This window comes from Thalassophryne amazonica, unplaced genomic scaffold (assembly GCF_902500255.1).
Source record: "Thalassophryne amazonica unplaced genomic scaffold, fThaAma1.1, whole genome shotgun sequence".
Classification (NCBI taxonomy): Eukaryota; Metazoa; Chordata; class Actinopteri; order Batrachoidiformes; family Batrachoididae; genus Thalassophryne; species Thalassophryne amazonica.
In genome coordinates this window covers 147,033-168,394 of record NW_022986233.1, presented here as the reverse complement: position 1 = coordinate 168,394, position 21,362 = coordinate 147,033, and positions in this window count along the sequence as shown.

The following is a 21,362-nucleotide window of genomic DNA, read 5'->3' as shown; positions in this document are numbered from 1 at the left end:
ATTGACAAACCACCACTGATTTTATTTTAAACATTACATTGTTTAGTTGAGTAGCTCTTCGTTTATTTCCATTTTTGAGATGCAGGGATAAAACATATCCGCTTTTTGGCGGATTTCTGCTTTTTTTTTTTTTTTTTTTTGCCAGTCGCCTGGGTCATTTTTGAGATCAGTGCAAATCGTTTGTGTTGCAAATTCACTTTAGCTGTTGTATCTGTGTTCTGTTATTTAGGTCAGGCATCGATCTGGGCAGCCCCAGTGCGCTGTTAGCTGGGGTCAGTCAGTCAAGAGTCTAAAAATATCATCAGGGTTAAACATGGTCGAAAGACCAAGATTTAATCAACGTCTACAAATAGACGGTGAAAAAAACCCACTTTGAAGTATTTTAATCTTTTCAACAGAAAAATGTTGACTGTGTTGGACTCCTCTAAGAAGCGATGGCCTGATTGGCTGATGTGTCTGAGCCAATCACTGTGCTGATTGGACTGAGGTGACAGTCTGCTCGCTGATGTTCTCTGTTCTTCTCCAACATTTCAAATTAATCTTTTATTCTAACAGTTCTGTTGGGAAAGTGTAGTTACACGGCCCACAACAGGGGGTGTAAATGAACGGACAATGGATAAGCCAAAATATAACAATTTAAAGTTGTGAATTGTGCACAACGGAATACAGACAAATGCAGTTTGACAATGACAGTCAATTATACGAAAAGTGATGTGTGGGCAGGCTTGAGGATAGAAGACGTCTGTCCAGAGAAGAGCCGGGTCCCCACACGGCTTCCACCGCCAACGGATCTGAAGAACACCGGAGCCGTTTTGGTGACTTTTATGAAGTAATGACAGTGGATTTGGTGTCCCTCCCACCTTGTGTTATTGAGCTGTCACGTTATGCTAATTGTCTAATCAGCTTCTGCTGCAGTGGAGATTTGAACTGAGTTGTTCCGTGCCTGCAGGGTGAGAAGCTGATATATATTTAAGCCAGGAAGTGTTTGCTGATTGTGTGCACCCTTTTGAGCTGTGTCTCTCTGGGTGGAGAGTGTTGGACTCACCTCATGTTTTCTTTCTTCACAGACTCGGTTTGTCGCAGCCACCTGGGGGGTGTCGGCGGGGTCCCTGGGTCCGAACTGCTGTGGCTCCGGACCGTTTGCGCTGCTGAAAGTGCGCCGTGTTTTCACCTCACCAGACCGCGGACATTTTTGGTTGTTTATCACTGCACTTATTATGATTATTAAATTCTGTTATCTTTTGAATCGTGCTCTGCTTATTTTATGCTGGGTCGGTGCTCTGACCGCGTCCGACACATAACAAAAACGTCTGGGAGCACGAGCCAGCACCAGTCTCATCCAACGGAAAAGTAACTATCTTGTACGACAAAGAGATCCCAGCAGGAAGACATATTGAAGGAGGTGCAATCAAACCTGATATTGTCATCTGGAACAAGCAAGAGAAAACAGCCAAAATCATCGATGTGACAGTCCCCAGTGACTACGGCCTGAATCGAGCTGAAAGGGGAAGATCACGAAATACCAAGACCTGAAAAATGACCTGCGAACAACATGGTCATTGAAAGACATCAATATCATACCAGTTGTTGTTGGGCAGCAGGCCTGATGATGAAGAACCTGAAGAAATACTTTGAGGTAATCCCTGGTCACACAAGAGCACACAAGGTGCAGTTGTCTGCAATTAAAGCAATTAATTGAAGAGAGCCCTCGGATGCAGTGCCAGCTATGGTTGGGTGCAACTACAGACCCCGGTTCTGGGGCTCGTTACATTCCATTGAAAAGAAATCCAAGAGAAAAAAGGTGGCTTTCAGTGTGGCAGAAGATCTGGACTAAAAGGTGGTGTGAAGTGTTAAATGGACTGCATTTACAGAGTGCTTTTCAGTCTGCAACAGGTGCTCAAAGTGCTTTACAGTTATGCGTCACATTCACCCATTCACAATGCAAGGCACTCACTACACGCCAGGAGCAACTAGGGATTAAGGACCTTGCCCAAGGGCCCTTAGTGATTTTCCAGTCAGGCTGGGATTTGAACCAAGGATCCTCTGGTCTCAAGCCCAACGCTTACTTCACCATCACCTCCTGTGTTTGGATGTTCATGGTGTTTAATCTGTCAGCAAGGTGTTGCTGTCTTCGAGGTGTGAGTTGGCGTCTGTGTCAGGAGTCCTGCTGCATGCTGGGACACTTTATGATTCTCTGAGTGTTGAAATTTTAAAGTTTGGGAAAATATGGATTTTTTTTTTTTGGTAAAAACTTCTTCCCTTCATGATGGATTTTAATTATCATGTTTTTGTTTCCTTCATCAAGGCACAGTGCACGGTTGTTCCTCACAAAATATTAATATTTTGAATTGTTTTCGAAAATATAGATTTTTTTTTCATGGTGAAAACAGTGAAATTAACCAAACCACTTTCTCTTTCTATTTCTGATTTTGATTCTGTTGGTTTTGTGTGATTAATCTAAAAACTGTTGATAATACTTCCTTGTGGAAATATGAAATTATAAATTTTCAGGGGAAAAAACTTTTCAAAATGTTTTATCTTTAATTTTTATTTTGATTCAGATTACTTAGTTTGATTCTTCTAATCACTGTTCACACGTCTTCCTCATAAAATTTTGATTTTTTTGTTGTCATTAAATACTGTTTGGAAAACAGTAAAATTCACCTAAATGCTTTGTGGATCCAGTTTGTAATAAATTACAGTTCTGATGGTTGTGTTTCTTTCATTAAAGTTCTGCTCTTCATTGCAGAATTTTGAATTTGGGCAAAATACCAAATTTTGGTCATGAAAACCATGAAATACACCCAGAATTGTGCAGGTTTCCAAGTCGCATTAGAGAAAAATTTTTACCAAAACAAGACGGCATTCAAGAAATTTCTCAGCCGTTGGTAAAGAATTGTATTTGGGGTTTGTCATCATTTTCCTCACCTGCATAGTGCAGGGAAATAGTTGGAGAATAAACCCGGGTGAGCTCTGGTTATTAACTAGAACAGGGTCATGATGTCTGCTGCTGTACCTGTAAGGTCAGAGGTCAAACCATCAGCAGTGACAGAAGTCGATGGTGGAGGTGGAACGAGGAGCGTCTTAAAGGGGAACAACATTTTTGCTGAATCAGCGGCGTTTCTGATTCTGTCATGAAGACAATTTGGCAGCAGAAATGCTGGAAGATCAACATGACAGAAGAGACGGACATGAACTGAGGACAACAGGGTGTCCACATTTACAACGCTGACGTTCAGCTGCTCTGATCACTCGAGTGACCTTCAGTCCTGATCTCAGCCAGTCTCAGTTCAAACTCATGGAAATCTGATCTGGGTTGAATCAGAGCCAAACTCAGCAACATTTGAATGTTACTGAACTGCAAAAACACGTTGGCTGAATCTCAGTTCTACCCCTCGGCCCTTCCTCTTACCCCGTCCCCTCCGTTTTAGACAGAGTGGCGTCTCAATTCTCTTTTTGGAGCGAGGGGAAGGCGAAGGGCTTCAAACCCCTCCGTTTGGAGTGAATCTGGATGTACACTCCGTTTGGAGGGGTAGGAGGCGCTTACTGCTGTCTCCAAAAAAATAAACATGGCGCCGAAAGAGCTGCACAAATGAAGCGACTTTCATTACAAATCCCACAGTTTAGAAAGTTATAACTTGCCAAAAAACTTTACAAGCAGTTGTCAGAGAGTAAACTGAGCGACCTTATGTCAAAAACTGATTTATGGCCCTGTCAGCCAATCAGAATCGACTATGTCACTATGTCCCACCCCTAACCACGCCCCTAGTCCCGCCTCCAGGCCCTGCCCCTGGCTCCTCCCCTAGCCCCAACCCCAAGCTCCGCCCCTAGCTCCTCCCTTAACCCTGCCCCCCAAGCTCCACCCCTAACCCCGCCCATAGCACCTCCCCTAACCCTGCCCCAAGCTCCGCCTCCAAGCCCTACCTCCCCTCCCACCCGGGTCTAATATTTTAATGTCATTTTATTTCATGAATTAAAGAACGATTAAAAAAAATACCTAAATCTTTTTTAATGTATTAAAGAATTAACTAATTCTGAAATAATTAAACATAAATCAGTGTCTAATATTTAATACCCCTTTAATATTTTTTAATTCTTAAATTAAAGCGCATCCTTTTATGGTTTTTAATGCCTCAGTTAAAGAAGGATTAAAAAATACCTGTATCTTTTGCACAATTATGGGAGGTTTTCATCATTTAGTGATTAAACACGAATATTTTAATACCTCTTTAATATTTTTTAATTCTTTAATTAATGCGTCTCCTTTTCTGTTTTTTAATTCTTAAATTAAAGAAGGGTTAAAAATAACCGTCTCTCGGCTGTAACGGCTGTAAGTCTTTGCAGCAAGACGTTCAATACCCACGCATAGAGCTCCTCACGGAAACATGACCCCACGGCTGTAATACCTGTTGCAGACACTAGCTGTGTGCGTGGGTGTCTGTCTGGGGGTGTGTGTGTGTGCGTGTGTGTGTGTGTGTGTGTGTGTGTGGGTGTGCGTGTGTGTCTGTCTGGGGGTGTGTGTGCGTGTGTGTGTTTCGGAGGTGTGTGTGTGTGTGTGTGTGTGTGTGTGTGTGTGTGTGTGTGTGTGTGTGTGTGTGTGTGTGTGTGTGTGTTTCGGAGCGCTGTGTGTGTGTGTGTGTGTGTGTGTGACCTGCGCAGCGGGGGTGTCATGCCGGATGGTCTTTTATAACATAGTAGAGAAGCTTGAATGTTTTATTACATCCGATTTCCTGATGACGTGGTCGTTCGCTGGCTTTGTTTGAAGACGGAAAAACAAAGCTTATTCTTAGTCACGATAGATGCAGTTTCTTTGAAGATATTACCTGGTCGATCAGGGACTGCGGGACACCCGCTGATCGGAGATGCCGAGATGATGAAGGTGGAAAAAACAAAGTTTCTTCTCAGTCACGTCCCCCTGTGGGAAGGAGTCACCGCTCATTTCCACTACGACCGGTGAAGAGTGAAGGCGTCTGGACCCCGCGATGGGTATAAAATAGAATTAATTTGCGGTAAAAATCCCCTGGTCCTGAAAAACCATGTTGTTTAATTAAGTTTTCTTGTCTTTTCGAGCAGAGTGCGAAAACCACATCAGCTTTCAGGGTAAGTGATTTAAGTAATCTTTTTTTGATAGAAATGACTGTTTTTTAAATGATGCACGTGGTCTGAAACTGTGTCTTTTTTAGACAAAACCACGCAGACACTCCAGAGTGCGTTCGGACCCGGCCTCGGTAATATATTTGAAATATTACAGAATATCTGCTTGCGAGGGTGCTGCGTTTTATTTATTTATTTATTTTAATTCTAGAAATCAAGTCAGAGCCCCCTGAAGAAGTTCGAAGGCTGGAAGCCCCGACTTCACCACGCAGATGTAAGTACACCGTCCGAAATTAAATCATGGTTAAAACTCTGGAATAACCCGATTTTTTATATTATAGCCCATGGAGAAGCGGGTCAGCGGCAGAGAACCGTAAAATGATCCACGGATTTACACGGTAAGGAGTCGGAGTTTATGTATTTATTTATTTTAAATATTTAATAACTAACGTTTTTCTCCTTTTTTTTCAGCACGCGGTGGCGGGAGACCATCTATTTTCCACCGAGACGCAAGGCTCGAAGATATTCTGAGCTGGGATTAATCTCATCTCGCAACTTTTTTGAAAATGTGTATTCTGTTTTTTTTTTCCTTATTCCGATGGAACGGGAGAATTCATTTTGAAGAGGTATATTAATTGATTTTCTTGAGGTAGATTCATCCTGGTATGGCTTTTAAAAGATGGAAGGAGAGAATTCAGGTCGGGAAAATAACTTCGGACGTGTATTGGATTTAAACGCTTCAATAATCGACTCAGCGGGGAGCGCTCCTGGAACAGATGGCCCATTACCCGAGGCGTTAAATTCGCCTCCTCGAAATAACATCGAGTCCGGAGAGAGACTTTTAAGCCATGTTCCTTTAACACCGCTAAATGATGCTCTTAACAATTTGGCGGCTGAACGAGAATCAGAAGAAATTGCCTACCGGTAATTATCTGGGGCAGCTCACCGACGAATTGAACGGCGACGTCATCACAGAGTTTGCAGCAGCGGGGCCTAAAAGTTACGCATATAAAACCGTACGAGGTAAAACGGTCATGCGTGTGAAGGGGATCACTCAAACCCACGAGAGCTGTCAGAAATCATTTCTGCGATTAACGCGATAAATTCGACGGTCCAGTGTTGTGAAAGTGTCGTGACACGGACCCACAACAGGGGGCTTTAATGAACGGACAATGAATAAGCCAAAAGTAACAATTTAATGTTGTGAATCGCACAACGATGTACAGACAATAACAATATGGTGGACTGTCAATTATACACAAAGTGACGTGTGGGCAGGCTCGACGATAGAAGACACCTGGCGAGAGAAGAGCCGGGTCCCACACAGCTTCCACCACCAACGGAGCTGAAGAACACCGGAGCCGCCAAGCCCTGCGCCCCAGGTGGCCGCTGTCTTCAGCAGCCAGACCCGGTACTGCTGGCAGAGAACAGAGACAGTCCTGATGAGTGTGAGCTCACACACTCAGTAATCCCACAGTCTGTATACAGTTAGGAGGGAAAACCTCCACCTCCAATCACACACTCGTGCAGCTCCTGTCTAACCACTTATCTGGTTGGGGTGTGAAGCGAAGCCGTCGCTGATCACACCAAACGCCAATCCCACAGATAAGGCAACACCCACAGGAAAACGGCTGCAAAGAAGATCAGACTATTAGTCAGTGTTAAGTACAACAGAGAATATCACCTGAATGGTAGCTGATTTCTCGGCGAGGAGGTGGAGTTGCAGTCCGGCCTTTATGGTGATGAGATGAATGAGTGACAGCTGGTGCTGATGATGAGTGACAGCTGTCACTCCCAGTGGCTCCGGCCAGCAGTACCTCCTCTTCAGCGGCCCACACAACATCCAGTCTGATACTGAAGAGCCCCCTGACCCCCCGCACACCCCGCCTCCAGACGAGTCCGGTCCCGCGGCGTTGAACCAGGTACGTCTGACTCCTCTAAATAACACCGTAAACCTCCTCGCGTGTGAAGTTAATCCTCACGTCCAATCCGCGGTGGATGAATTAAATCAAATGCCTAACGACGCGCGCGTTTTTTCACCTTTAAGAAGTCCCTCCCTGCGCAATGCGCACGGAGAAGATATTTTAAACAGAGCTCGTTTAACCCCGATAAACGCGGCAATCTCTGTTTTGATGGAAGGCGGGGATGATGCACGACCGGGGTCCAGCCGACACTCTCCCATGACGGGCGGTGGGGCTGCTGTCATCAGGAGACCGGCTTTTAACAATATCGAAATCAGGCAGCCTCTAAATTTCCACCGCGTCGACGAAATTCCCGACTACGTGGAATTTTATCGTAATGTCATTGGGACTCGGTCGAAAAGGCTTTAACACACGCCAGGGCCGGGGACTTTATCCAAATGGAGATTCGTGGGGACTCAGACTACAACGAGGCCACTTTGATCAGCTCATATAACGACGCAGGCTTCCAAAATCTGCTAGAACGATTGATACAATCGAATTCCAACGTTTTATCCGACGAGTCTCTGGAATTAGTGGTCCAAGTCATCCGCAACCAGAACGGCGCTTGGAAGCGCAGAATAGATGACCTCCTCCATCACGAGGTTCCAAATGCCTTAATATCGTGTATAACTCTGACAACAGTTTATGTTTCGCGATAAACCTCGTTCAATTATTGAATCCTCATCTGACTACGAACGAGGCGGAGCAGCGCGGGCAGGCGTTACAAATTAGCGTCGGATTAACGGCTGCTACGCCGGTATCTTTAGAGCAGGTGGGAAAATTTGAAAACGTTCTGGGTTGTAAAATTGTGGTGTTTTTCAGAGCTGAAGGGGAGAGAAAGCTGAGAAAAATTCCAAACAGGAATACCGGCGCAGCAGAAAACTCTTTTCGTTTTTCTGTTTAATAATCATTTTTACTGAATCACCGATTTAAAGAGATTTTTGGGAGTGAGATATGTATGTGAGTTTTGCTTTGAGGGGTACAATAACCACGCCTCCCATAATTGTCCGTCATATTGTAAAATTTGTGAATCCACGCAGAGTTACGAGAAAAATAACCCGGTATTCTGCAGCAAATGTAATAATAAGTGTCGCTCACCCGCCTGTTACAGCCTGCATAATCAATCAATCAACTTTTTTCTTATATAGCGCCAAATCACAACAAACAGTTGCCCCAAGGCGCTCCATATTGTAAGGCAAGGCCATACAATAATTATGAAAAACCCCAACGGTCAAAACGACCCCCTATGAGCAAGCACTTGGCAACAGTGGGAAGGAAAAACTCCCTTTTAACAGGAAGAAACCTCCAGCAGAACCAGGCTCAGGGAGGGGCAGTCTTCTGCTGAGACTGGTTGGGGCTGAGGGAAAAAACCAGGAAAAAGACATGCCGTGAAGGGGGGCAGAGATCGATCACTAATGATTAAATGCAGAGTGATGCATACGGAGCAAAAAAGAAAGAAACAGTGCATCATGGGAACCCCCCCACAATCTACGTCTAAAGCAGCATAACCAAGGGATGGTCCAGGGTCACCCGATCCAGCCCTAACTATAAGCCTTAGCGAAAATGAAAGTTTTAAGCCTAATCTTAAAAGTAGAGAGGGTATCTGTCTCCCTGATCTGAATTGGGAGCTGGTTCCACAGGAGAGGAGCCTGAAAGCTGAAGGCTCTGCCTCCCATTCTACTCTTACAAACCCTAGGAACTACAAGTAAACCCGCAGTCTGAGAGCGAAGTGCTCTAATGGGGTAATAAGTCCCTAAAAATAAATCATATTTGTCTAATAGATTACAGTTTGTTCATGTAAATGGGGAATCTTCTTCACAGACTAAAGTTAATTATGGAGTTCCACAAGGTTCTGTGCTACGACCAATTTTATTCACTTTATACATGCTTCCCTTGGGCAGTATTATTAGACGGTATTGCTTAAATTTTCATTGTTACGCAGATGATACCCAGCTTTATCTATCCATGAAGACAGAGGATACACACCAATTAGCTAAACTGCAGGATTGTCTTACAGACATAAAGACATGGATGACCTCTAATTTCCTGCTTTTAAACTCAGATAAAACTGAAGTTATTGTACTTGGCCCCACAAATCTTAGAAGCATGGTGTCTAACCAGATCGTTACTCTGGATGGCATTTCCCTGATCTCTAGTAATACTGTGAGAAATCTTGGAGTTATTTTTGATCAGGATATGTCATTCAAAGCGCATATTAAACAAATATGTAGGACTGCCTTTTTGCATTTACGCAATATCTCTAAAATCAGAAAGGTCTTGTCTCAGAGTGATGCTGAAAAACTAATTCATGCATTTATTTCCTCTAGGCTGGACTATTGTAATTCATTATTATCAGGTTGTCCTAAAAGTTCCCTAAAAAGCCTTCAGTTGGTTCAGAATGCTGCAGCTAGAGTACTGACGGGGACTAGCAGGAGAGAGCATATCTCACCCGTGTTGGCCTCTCTTCATTGGCTTCCTGTTAATTCTAGAATAGAATTTAAAATTCTTCTTCTTACTTATAAGGTTTTGAATAATCAGGTCCCATCCTATCTTAGGGACCTCGTAGTACCATATTACCCCATTAGAGCGCTTCGCTCTCAGACTGCGGGCTTACTTGTAGTTCCTAGGGTTTGTAAGAGTAGAATGGGAGGCAGAGCCTTTAGCTTTCAGGCTCCTCTCCTGTGGAACCAGCTCCCAATTCAGATCAGGGAGACAGATACCCTCTCTACTTTTAAGATTAGGCTTAAAACTTTCCTTTTCGCTAAGGCTTATAGTTAGGGCTGGATCGGGTGACCCTGGACCATCCCTTGGTTATGTTGCTTTAGATGTAGACTGTGGGGGGGTTCCCATGATGCACTGTTTCTTTCTTTTTTTGCTCCGTATGCATCACTCTGCATTTAATCATTAGTGATCGATCTCTACCCCCCTTCTCGGCATGTCTTTTTCCTGGTTCTTTCCCTCAGCCCCAACCAGTCTCAGCAGAAGACTGCCCCTCCCTGAGCCTGGTTCTGCTGGAGGTTTCTTCCTGTTAAAAGGGAGTTTTTCCTTCCCACTGTGGCCAAGTGCTTGCTCATAGGGGGTCGTTTTGACCGTTGGGGTTTTTCATGGTTATTGTATGGCCTTGCCTTGCAATATGGAGCGCCTTGGGGCAACTGTTTGCTGTGATTTGGCGCTATATAAGAAAAAAGTTGATTGATTGATTGATTAATAAGGTACTACGAGGTCCCTAAGATAAGATGGGACCTGATTATTCAAAACCTTATAAGTAAGAAGAAGAATTTTAAATTCTATTCTAGAATTAACAGGAAGCCAATGAAGAGAGGCCAACATGGGTGAGATATGCTCTCTCCTGCTAGTCCCCGTCAGTACTCTAGCTGCAGCATTCTGAACCAACTGAAGGCTTTTTAGGGAACTTTTAGGACAACCTGATAATAATGAATTACAATAGTCCAGCCTAGAGGAAATAAATGCATGAATTAGTTTTTCAGCATCACTCTGAGACAAGACCTTTCTGATTTTAGAGATATTGCGTAAATGCAAAAAGGCAGTCCTACATATTTGTTTAATATGCACTTTGAATGACATATCCTGATCAAAAATGACTCCAAGATTTCTCACAGTATTACTAGAGATCAGGGAAATGCCATCCAGAGTAACGATCTGGTTAGACACCATGCTTCTAAGATTTGTGGGGCCAAGTACAATAACTTCAGTTTTATCTGAGTTTAAAAGCAGGAAATTAGAGGTCATCCATGTCTTTATGTCTGTAAGACAATCCTGCAGTTTAGCTAATTGGTGTGTATCCTCTGGCTTCATGGATAGATAAAGCTGGGTATCATCTGCGTAACAATGAAAATTTAAGCAATACCGTCTAATAATACTGCCTAAGGGAAGCATGTATAAAGTGAATAAAATTGGTCCTAGCACAGAACCTTGTGGAACTCCATAATTAACTTTAGTCTGTGAAGAAGATTCCCCATTTACATGAACAAACTGTAATCTATTAGACAAATATGATTCAAACCACCGCAGCGCAGTGCCTTTAATACCTATGACATGCTCTAACCTCTGTAATAAAATTTTATGGTCAACAGTATCAAAAGCAGCACTAAGGTCCAACAGAACAAGCACAGAGATAAGTCCACTGTCTGAAGCCATAAGAAGATCATTTGTAACCTTCACTAATGCTGTTTCTGTACTATGATGAATTCTAAAACCTGACTGAAACTCTTCAAATAGACCATTCCTCTGCAGGTGATCAGTTAGCTGTTTTACAACTACCCTCTCAAGAATCTTTGAGAGAAAAGGAAGGTTGGAAATTGGCCTATAATTAGCTAAGATAGCTGGGTCAAGTGATGGCTTTTTAAGTAATGGTTTAATTACTGCCACCTTAAAGGCCTGTGGTACATAACCAACTAACAAAGATAGATTGATCATATTTAAGATTGAAGCATTAAATAATGGTAGGACTTCCTTGAGCAGCCTGGCAGGAATGGGGTCCAATAAACATGCCGATGGTTTGGACGAAGCAACCAATGAAAATAACTCAGACAGAACAACCGGAGAGAAAGAGTCTAACCAAATACCGGCATCACTGAAAGCAGCCAAAGATAACGATACATCTTTGGGATGGTTATGAGTAATTTTTTCTCTAATAGTCAAAATTTTGTTAGCAAAGAAAGTCATGAAGTCATTACTAGTTAAAGTTAATGGAATACTCAGCTCAATAGAGCTCTGACTCTTTGTCAGCCTAGCTACAGTGCTGAAAAGAAACCTGAGGTTATTCTTATTTTCTTCAATTAGTGATGAGTAGAAAGATGTCCTAGCTTTACCGAGGGCTTTTTTATAGAGCAACAAACTCTTTTTCCAGGCTAAGTGAAGATCTTCTAAATTAGTGAGACGCCATTTCCTCTCCAACTTACGGGTTATCTGCTTTAAGCTACGAGTTTGTGAGTTATACCACGGAGTCAGACACTTCTGATTTAAAGCTCTCTTTTTCAGAGGAGCTACAGCATCCAAAGTTGTCTTCAAAGAGGATGTAAAACTATTGACGAGATACTCTAACTCCCTTACAGAGTTTAGGTAGCTACTCTGCTCTGTGTTGGTATATGACATTAGAGAACATAACGAAGGAATCATATCCTTAAACCTAGTTACAGCGCTTTCTGAAAGACTTCTAGTGTAATGAAACTTATTCCCCACTGCAGGGTAGTCCATCAGGGTAAATGTAAATGTTATTAAAAAATGATCAGACAGAAGGGAGTTTTCAGGGAATACTGTTAAGTCTTCTATTTCTATACCATAAGTCAGAACAAGATCTAAGATATGATTAAAGTGGTGGGTGGACTCATTTACTTTTTGAGCAAAGCCGATAGAGTCCAATAATAGATTAAATGCAGTGTTGAGGCTGTCATTCTCAGCATCTGTGTGGATATTAAAATCGCCCACTATAATTATCTTATCTGAGCTAAGCACTAAGTCAGACAAAAGGTCTGAAAATTCACAGAGAAACTCACAGTAACGACCAGGTGGACGATAGATAATAACAAATAAAACTGGTTTTTGGGGCTTCCAATTTGGATGGACAAGACTAAGAGACAAGCTTTCAAATGAATTAAAGCTCTGTCTAGGTTTTTGATTAATTAATAAGCTGGAATGGAAGATTGCTGCTAATCCTCCGCCACGGCCCGTGCTACGAGCATTCTGACAGTTAGTGTGACTCGGGGGTGTTGACTCATTTAAACTAACATATTCATCCTGCTGTAATCAGGTTTCTGTTAGGCAGAATAAATCAATACGTTGATCAATTATTATATCATTTACCAACAGGGACTTAGAAGAGAGAGACCTAATGTTTAATAGACCACATTTAACTGTTTTAGTCTGTGGTGCAATTGAAGGTGCTATATTATTTTTTCTTTTTGAATTTTTATGCTTAAATAGATTTTTGCTGGTTATTGGTGGTCTGGGAGCAGGCACCGTCTCTACGGGGATGGGGCAACGAGGGGATGGCAGGGGGAGAGAAGCTGCAGAGAGGTGTATAAGACCACAGCTCTGCCTCCTGGTCCCAACGCTGGACAGTCACAGTTTGGAGGATCCAAGAAAATTGGCCAGATTTCTAGAAATGAGAGCTGCTCCATCTAAAGTGGGATGGATGCCGTCTCTCCTAACAAGACCAGGTTTTCCCCAGAAGCTTTGCCAATTATCAATGAAGCCCACCTCATTTTTTGGACACCACTCAGACAGCCAGCAATTCAAGGAGAACATGCGGCTAAACATGTCACTCCCGGTCTGATTGGGGAGGGGCCCAGAGAAAACAACAGAGTCCGACATTGTTTTTGCAAAGTTACACACCGATTTAATGTTAATTTTAGTGACCTCCAATTGGCGTAACCGAGTGTCATTACTGCCAACGTGAATTACAATCTTACCAAATTTACGCTTAGCCAGCAATTTCAAATGTCCTTCGATGTCGCCTGCTCTGGCCCCCGGAAGACAATTGACAATGGTTGCTGGTGTCGCTAACTTCACATTTCTCAAAACAGAGTCGCCAATAACCAGAGTTTGATCCTCGGCGGGTGTGTCGTCGAGTGGGGAAAAACGGTTAGAGATGTGAACGGGTTGACGGTGTACACGGGGCTTCTGTTTAGGGCTACGCTTCCTCCTCACAGTCACCCAGTCAGCCTGCTTTCCTGACTGCCCGGGATCTGCCAGGGGGGAACTAGCGGCGGCTAAGCTACCTTGGTCCGCACCGACTACAGGGGCCTGGCTAGCTGTAGAATTTTCCACGGTGCGGAGCCGAGTCTCCAATTCGCCCAGCCTGGCCTCCAAAGCTACGAATAAGCTGCACTTATTACAAGTACCGTTACTGCTAAAGGAGGCCGAGGAATAACTAAACATTTCACACCCAGAGCAGAAAGTACGGGAGAGACAGGAGAAGCCGCCATGCTAATCGGCTAAGAGCTAGTAGCTACGCAACCTAGCGGATTCCTAAAAACACACAAAGTGAATAATGTGTAAATAATTTAAAGGTGATTCAGCAGAAGGAGTGCCCCAATCAAGGCACCAAACAGGCCATGAAGCAGCACAGGCAATGCACGACAACAGCGAACGCACGACAACGGTGCTAAAATAAAATAAAAATCAACTAAACACGCTGTGGAGCAGCACAGATAACGCACGACAACAGTGCTAAAAGAGAAAAAAATAAAAATAAAAAAAAAAATAAAAAAAATAAAAACGAAAGCGTTAGCAAGCTAGTTAGCTTGCCAACGCTGATAAAAATTAGCTGATAAAAGTGCTCCGTCGCGATGTTTCGACCGTTAGAGGTCTTCCTTAGGCGTTGGAGCACAGTAAAAAAGTAAAAAAAAAAAAAAAAAAAAGTAAAAAGGTAAAAAAGTAAAAAAAGTAAAAAAGTCTTGAAAAGACTGTTAATTCAAGTCCAAAGCAGCAGGTAGCAGTCTCTGTGTAAACAGTCCCAACAGAGAGCCAAAATTCTGATGCCAACACGTAAACCAACACGTATCTGTGTGTCTGTCAAGGCAATTGAATCAGAAACAGCCGAAGTATCGTCCTTCCGCTGGTAAGTTCGTTAATGTGTGTGATAACAGAAAAAAATGCCCTCGATGTAAACGCGAGTATTACATAGCATTTTCTAATAACAGTGCTCCGCACGTGTGTAAGCAGAAGAAGTGTCATATATGCGGCGAGGCTCTCCAGGAGCCGAGCGAGGGTCACCTCTGCTATATGACGCCGGTCAAAGCTGAAGAGACGCATTCAAAGAAATACGTTTTTTTATGACTTTGAAACGTATGTCGATAATAACGGGGAACACGTGCCGTTTTACATCAGCGCTGTAACAAAGACGGGTGATTTTTGGAGCACATGGGGGACAGACTGCGTAGCCCGCTTCTTTAAACATTTTAGAACGAGAAAATTCAAAGAATACGTGTTCATCGCAACTCAACATCACAACTCAAAAGGTTTTGACGGCTATCTGCTTCTAAAGTATTTCGTCCAGCAGGGCGTAACCCCCGCTCTGATTATGACCGGGAGTAAACTATTACTCATGACAGACACCGCCTTTAAACAGAAGTATATAGATTCGTTATCTTTCCTTACAATGCGCTTATCTCAGATTGACGGGCGGATAAAAGTGTGGGAGTTTCTCGGGTGTTTTTACCGCGGGTGTGCAACGTGTTTTACACAGCACGAAATAAACCCTCTCACAAACACCTCATTTGGAGAGCTCCACGCAGTGTGTCAGAAAAAAAATAGCCTTTCTGCGGGCTCAGCGTAATTTGGGAACATCAGTGGCTTGAAATGAGGCTGAGGGATGAGAGCGTTCGCCGTTTCCTCAGCCGCAGGGGGTTACCGCCGCCCCTCGAACCTCGCGACGCTTTATACGGAGGTCGGACTTGCGCGTCCCGTCTGAGGTACACGGCTAAGCTAGATGAGAGGGTCTATTACGTCGACGTGACCTCGCTGTATCCTTACGTTAACGTAAATTTCATATATCCCACGGGGCATCTGGAAATTATCGAGAGAAATTTCCGAGACCCCAGGACTTATTTCGGGCTCATCAAAGCCGTCGTGTATCCGCTCCGGGGGCTAAAATTCCCCGTCCTCCCACACAGAACTCCTCACGGTAAACTGGTGTTTACTCTGTGTTGCACCTGCGCTGATGAAAATAATCAAGCAGGAGCGTGCACACACAGTCAGTGGCAGAGAGCTCTGTCTGGGACTTGGACGACCCCGGAATTCCACAAAGCTCTGGATACAGGCTACATTGTAGCTAAGATTTTTGAAGTCTGGCATTTTGAGGAAAAAAGTGATCAAATCTTTGAGGGGTACATAAACACCTTCTTAAAACACAAGCAGGAAGCCTCCGGTTTCCCTCCCAAATTTGATAAAGACCCCGAGAGCAGAGAAAAATATATCATGGACTACTGGCTGAATCAGAAGATTCGTTTAGACCCAGAAAATTCAGTCACAATCCGGCAAAACGACAGATGGCAAAGATCTGCCTCAACTCCTTCTGGGGGAGGATTTTGAAACATGTCTCACTCTGGAAATACGGTGGAGTTTGACCCCAGACTTCAGCCCCCATTCTCCTGTCTCATCGTTGAACCGAGTGGTTCGGGAAAGACTGTGTTTGTGAAAACATTGCTGGAAAATTGTAGCCACGCTATGAGATATGTGCCTGACAACATTGTATGGCTGTATACGTCTGAACAACCTCTGCATTCTGAATTGAAGAATAAAAATATTAAATTTGTAAGAGGACTCCCTGACTCATTTCTGGATGACAGCCTTTTCCCTGAAGGTCAGAGCCATCTGGTTATTTTGGACAATCTCATCTTTCAAGCAATGGATCATCCTGAAGTTGTAAGAATTTTCACCCAGTACACACATCACCAGAATATGAGCGTCATCATGATCACACAGAACGTGGTTCATAAAGGGAAATACAGTCGAACCATCAGCTTGAACTGTAATTATATGGTGCTGTTTAAAAACCCCAGAGACAAGTTACAGATGAACATTCTGGCTCAGCAAATGTTTCCCGGCAGAAAACAATTTTTTTTGGAGGCTCTTGATAATGCTACGAGCGTACCTTATGGGTATTTATTACTGGATTGCACAAAGGAGTGTCCAGATCAGTTCAGACTGAGATCGGGATTACTCCCGCACGAGTGGCCCGCGGTTTATTTACAGAAAGATAAACGGATATGAGCTCTCTTTTAAAAAGGAACGCCCCTGCTCTTAAAGCACTAATCAGAGCTGGGGCGAGGGAGCGTCACCACAGCCTGAAGACCTGCAGGCCGGAGCTTCTGAAAACTTTATCCGAGATCGCTTTGAATATATTAAAGGGGAATATTGCCTTGAGCGACTCTCAATTCCGTGCCTTGAAAAAACGAAAAAGAGTTTTACGTCTTCTGGCCGATAGAAAAACCAGTTATAAAAGGAAGCGGGGAGCGTGCTGGAGGAACGTACTCACTCCCCTTATGAAAAAATTAAAAAGTATGAGGCTCTGCTGCAGCGCTATTTAACCCTGATCAAACAGGGGGAACTCAAATCACGCGTTTCACGCCCGCAAGAGACTCGCGTCGCTAAGCAACCTGAGGAGGAGGGGGTGGAGGAGGAGGAGGAGGAGGAGCTGGATGAGACTGTCACAGAGGTCCTGAAGAATATCCCCTCCAGAGAGCGTAGAAACGCTGAATATATTATGAGGAAATTGTCGATGGGTGATACGCGCTGGAGTCCGTCAGGGGGAATTTATTTACAAGGGGAAAGTCGTGAGGGGGTCTCACGCCACAGATCTTATGAAACATCTTGGATCCTCGTTCAAGAAATCGAGCCCCCCTACAGGCTGGGTGAAGTTCCTCAATTTAGGGTAGTATTCAAAGTCCGGGCTGAGGCCGAACAAGTCAAAAAATGTGGCTCGACCATTTTTTTCATTCCCCCGGTAAATGTCTAGGGTGGGTGTTTACAATGAAATATACGGGAGGGTCCGGCTTGATCCGGAATAACTCGTCAGACGCAAAAACACCGGCGAACAGGTCTCCTATTAAGCCCCTCATAACAGCGTCCAATTCCAGGGTGTTCATCAGTAAAAATCCACAAGGACCTGTCGCTTGGAATTAATCTCCAGGAGAGAATCATAACACGCGTACACTATCAGCATGGTGGTATGCGGAGTCGCGACTCTGAATCTCATCTCAAGTCGCAGGGTCCCTGTGGAGACGGGGCTCAGAGCGCCGCTGTCCTCCTCCGGGTTTAAATTGAAGACGTACAGCGCATAGCCGTGTGCAAAATCCTCCCGGTCTATACAGAGAGGCAGGTCCTTGAGGTGTCGCCCGGTTGCTGTGTAGAGATTGTAAAACTCCCTCACAGAGAGTCCGTTGTTAAATTCAGGCTGGAAAGCTTTAGCCGGCAGCTGTCTCCCGTTTTGACTGAGTGCGAGGTACTCCAGGTCATAGTGTGCAAATTCAAACGGGGACAAATCTCTTCTCCCGCTGAATGCATTGTGATTCACCATACCCAGAACCACATATTTGGGCATGGTTCCTAAAAACAGGTTCTCCTGGTTGCATATCCTGGAATGGCTGGGGATCACGTAAGTCTTAACGTTGATTCGTGATAACGGGTACATGGCGTTCCCTTTCATGAGCGCTGCGGAGTGACCCAATCTCACTGCAGGGGATACAGTGACTTTCTTAACGAATAGGGACGCGCCCAGAATTTTCAGCTTGAAAGTGGAGGCCGCCAGCCTCATCAGGCAGAAAGTATCGCTGGCTCGAATTAATTTAACTCTTAGATCAACATTATTCAGAAGAAGCCTCTCGCAGAAAAATATGTCCGCGTGCAGCGGGCCCTGAACTTGAAATTCACGCAATTCGGTGCTAAAGCGCGCTCTGCTCACGAGGCCTTTATTCGGGCCCGCGTCATCCATAGCGGTCGAATTGTGCTGACCAGGGGTGTCTTTGTAAAACAATCCACTCGTGAACTGCAATTTCAATGAAGCGGGTGAAAAGTTCAGCAGCGTCTCAATCATCGCCCTGTACGGGTGCGTCGCGCTGGACTGGGAAATTAGCCGGTCACCCAGAGTCACGTCGACTTGTGAGAAAATTGTATTGAGAGGGTAATTTATTACCCCCACGCGGGGGTCACGCGTCATTAGCCAGGTCAGTCCCGTCGGCGTTTGTAATTTTCAATCGCAGATAAAGCAGCATATTATTGAGGTCTAAATACCTCTCACCGTCTCCGGGGATAAAAAACTCGATAGGGCCCGTGTCCGTCAGGGCTGATAACGGGCTGTATTGGCTTTGCTCGATGGACAGCTGGGTCCCGGGGACGGCGAATAAATCCAATTCGCTCATGGTGCAATCGGGGGAATTATTTCGCAAAAGAGACATTGTTTAAGAGAAAATATCCCCGGACAACCTCCTCTTATGCTTCCTTCGAACTGTTCTGCTTTTTCTGGGGGTCTTTCGCTTTTTAACCGTTTTGATCCGTTTCCCTCAGGGGCGTTTCCGGGGCCTTCTTGAGAGCACCATGATCCCGGACCCCCGCTGCTGCTCGGGTTCTTGACTCTGTCCGGCCCTCTCAACAACGCGGCTCACTACGTCGGAAGCGATGCTTCGAGCTGCGTTTTTCAGGTGAGGTTTGGCGATCGTGTATCCTTGTTTAATCAGCGGCGACACAAATTTGAACAGTTTCGAAAATATGTTCCCGAGCCCGCGCCCGTACATAACAGGAGCGCCGTGGAAGCCGTGAAGGCCGTTCCCGACTTGATTTTCATAGTAAGGCACAAATCTATAAATGTCGCTGCCCCGGCCATTTTTTTATCCCGCTGGTTTAAAATATAATGTCACAACCACTTTACCGTATCTGAAATTCACCAGTCGATCTTGATCGCTTTTGATTTCGATGCGTATCATCTCAATATGTCTTTTGGAGACCGGGATGTAATAAGTGGGGTTGAATTTCTTTATAATTATTTCCCCGAAACGACCTCCAATTTCGAACACTCGGAGGAGAGGAGCAAATGCGTCGCCCACAGCCTGAGGCTGTACAATGTCTGTATAACAGAACAGGTGATACCCATGTCAAAAAATTGCGAGTGAACGGCGAGTTTGTTCTTGGGCGGTAAGCCCGTAATTTTCTTCACCTGAAACGTACAGCAAGGCTTTTCCGGGATATTTAACCAGGTGTGTGGATAAGAAATTTCCGTCAGCGCCACATCCCAGTCACCCTCTAGATCCAGGTGTCGAGCCAAGTCCACCTGGTAGCATGAAATTGTGTTGTCCGGGAATACTTTTAGGCTGGCGTTTGAAGGCAGAGTCATATAAAATCCGTGTTTCAGATCCCGATCCATTTCTCATATGTCAGTTGAAGATAGATGTTGTCATATTTATACGGCCATCAGCTGGTCCGCGGGAACCCAGGAGTTAAATTTCTCGGGCCAATTTTTCCATCTGACAAATACAAATTTCTTCCCCTTGGTAAAACGTTCACGAATAATTTCTTGAACCTGATACGGTCTGTCTTTTGCTATTTTAACCTTCTGCAATTCTGGTTCATAGAATGAACCTTCAGTGATCTCGCCGTCATAATCTTTCAATTTATAAACGGGCGGCGCACGTTGTATACATTCTGACACCGTGAACATTTCATCCGTAAAACTTTGTTCATATGTTTTATCAAAAACTCCCCTGAGCTTGGAGACCCTGACTATATCTCCGACCTTATATTTAAACTTCGCAGGCCTCCTGCGTAGGGTGGATGCCCCATACAAATTTTGAAACACTCGATCTACGTTTCGAGCGTTAACCTCATTCGGTCTCATCTTAATGCTTTTATGATAACTCTCATTATAAGCCGTGAGTAAAGACGGTAGGACGTCGATGTATCTTCGTGTGTTTTTAGCAGTAAAATATCTCCACATTCTCGTCTTTAGCGTGCGATTAAACCTCTCGACAACCGAGGCTTTCAGATCACTGGCCGTGGCAAAATGTAGAATCCGGTGTTTTTTCATTAAATCTTTGAACAGTTTGTTAAAAAACTCTTTCCCAGCATCAGTCTGCAGCTTCAGAGGCACCCCGCTGTGCTTTAAGAGCGAGGCAAAGGCCTGTGAGACTTCGTGCCCTTGCTTCGATTTCAGGGCTCTGGCATGCGCTTTTTTTGAGAAGATATCGATAACGGTCAGCAGGTACTTGTACGCATCGTTAAAATCTGATAACCCCTGCATGTCGCATAAATCCGCCTGAAATTGGTTAAGCGGGTTTGTGACAAATACTCTATTTCTTGGAAAATGCGTCCTGGCAGGTTTGTGTAATGTGTATGTATCTTCCCCGGACAGGAAATCTCTGATATGCTTCATACGAATTTTAGATCCGATTTGATCGCGCAGAGCCCTGCGTAAACGCTCTGGTCCTCCAAAACTCCCCGGATTTGCCGGACTATAATACATAGCCCTCATTAAATCCTCATCACCCATCTTTTAAGGCGGATCTCTTCAGAATGATGAAGCGGATAGTCCTTTTTCATTTTATATATGTTTTAGCGAACATAAATATTAATCTTTTGTTTTAAATAGGCGCTCTTGGAAACGTTAAATTGAACTCTGATTCAGTACCGCTGAGAGCGCTCACAGATGAGCGCGGGCCTTTAATACAGCCGCTCTTGGAGACGTTAAATTGAACTCTGATTCAGTACCGCGGAGAGCGCTCACAGACCGTGTTAAAACCCCCGCATAAATTCATATGAGAACCTTTTTTCCACCAAAACCTCGTTTGTATGACT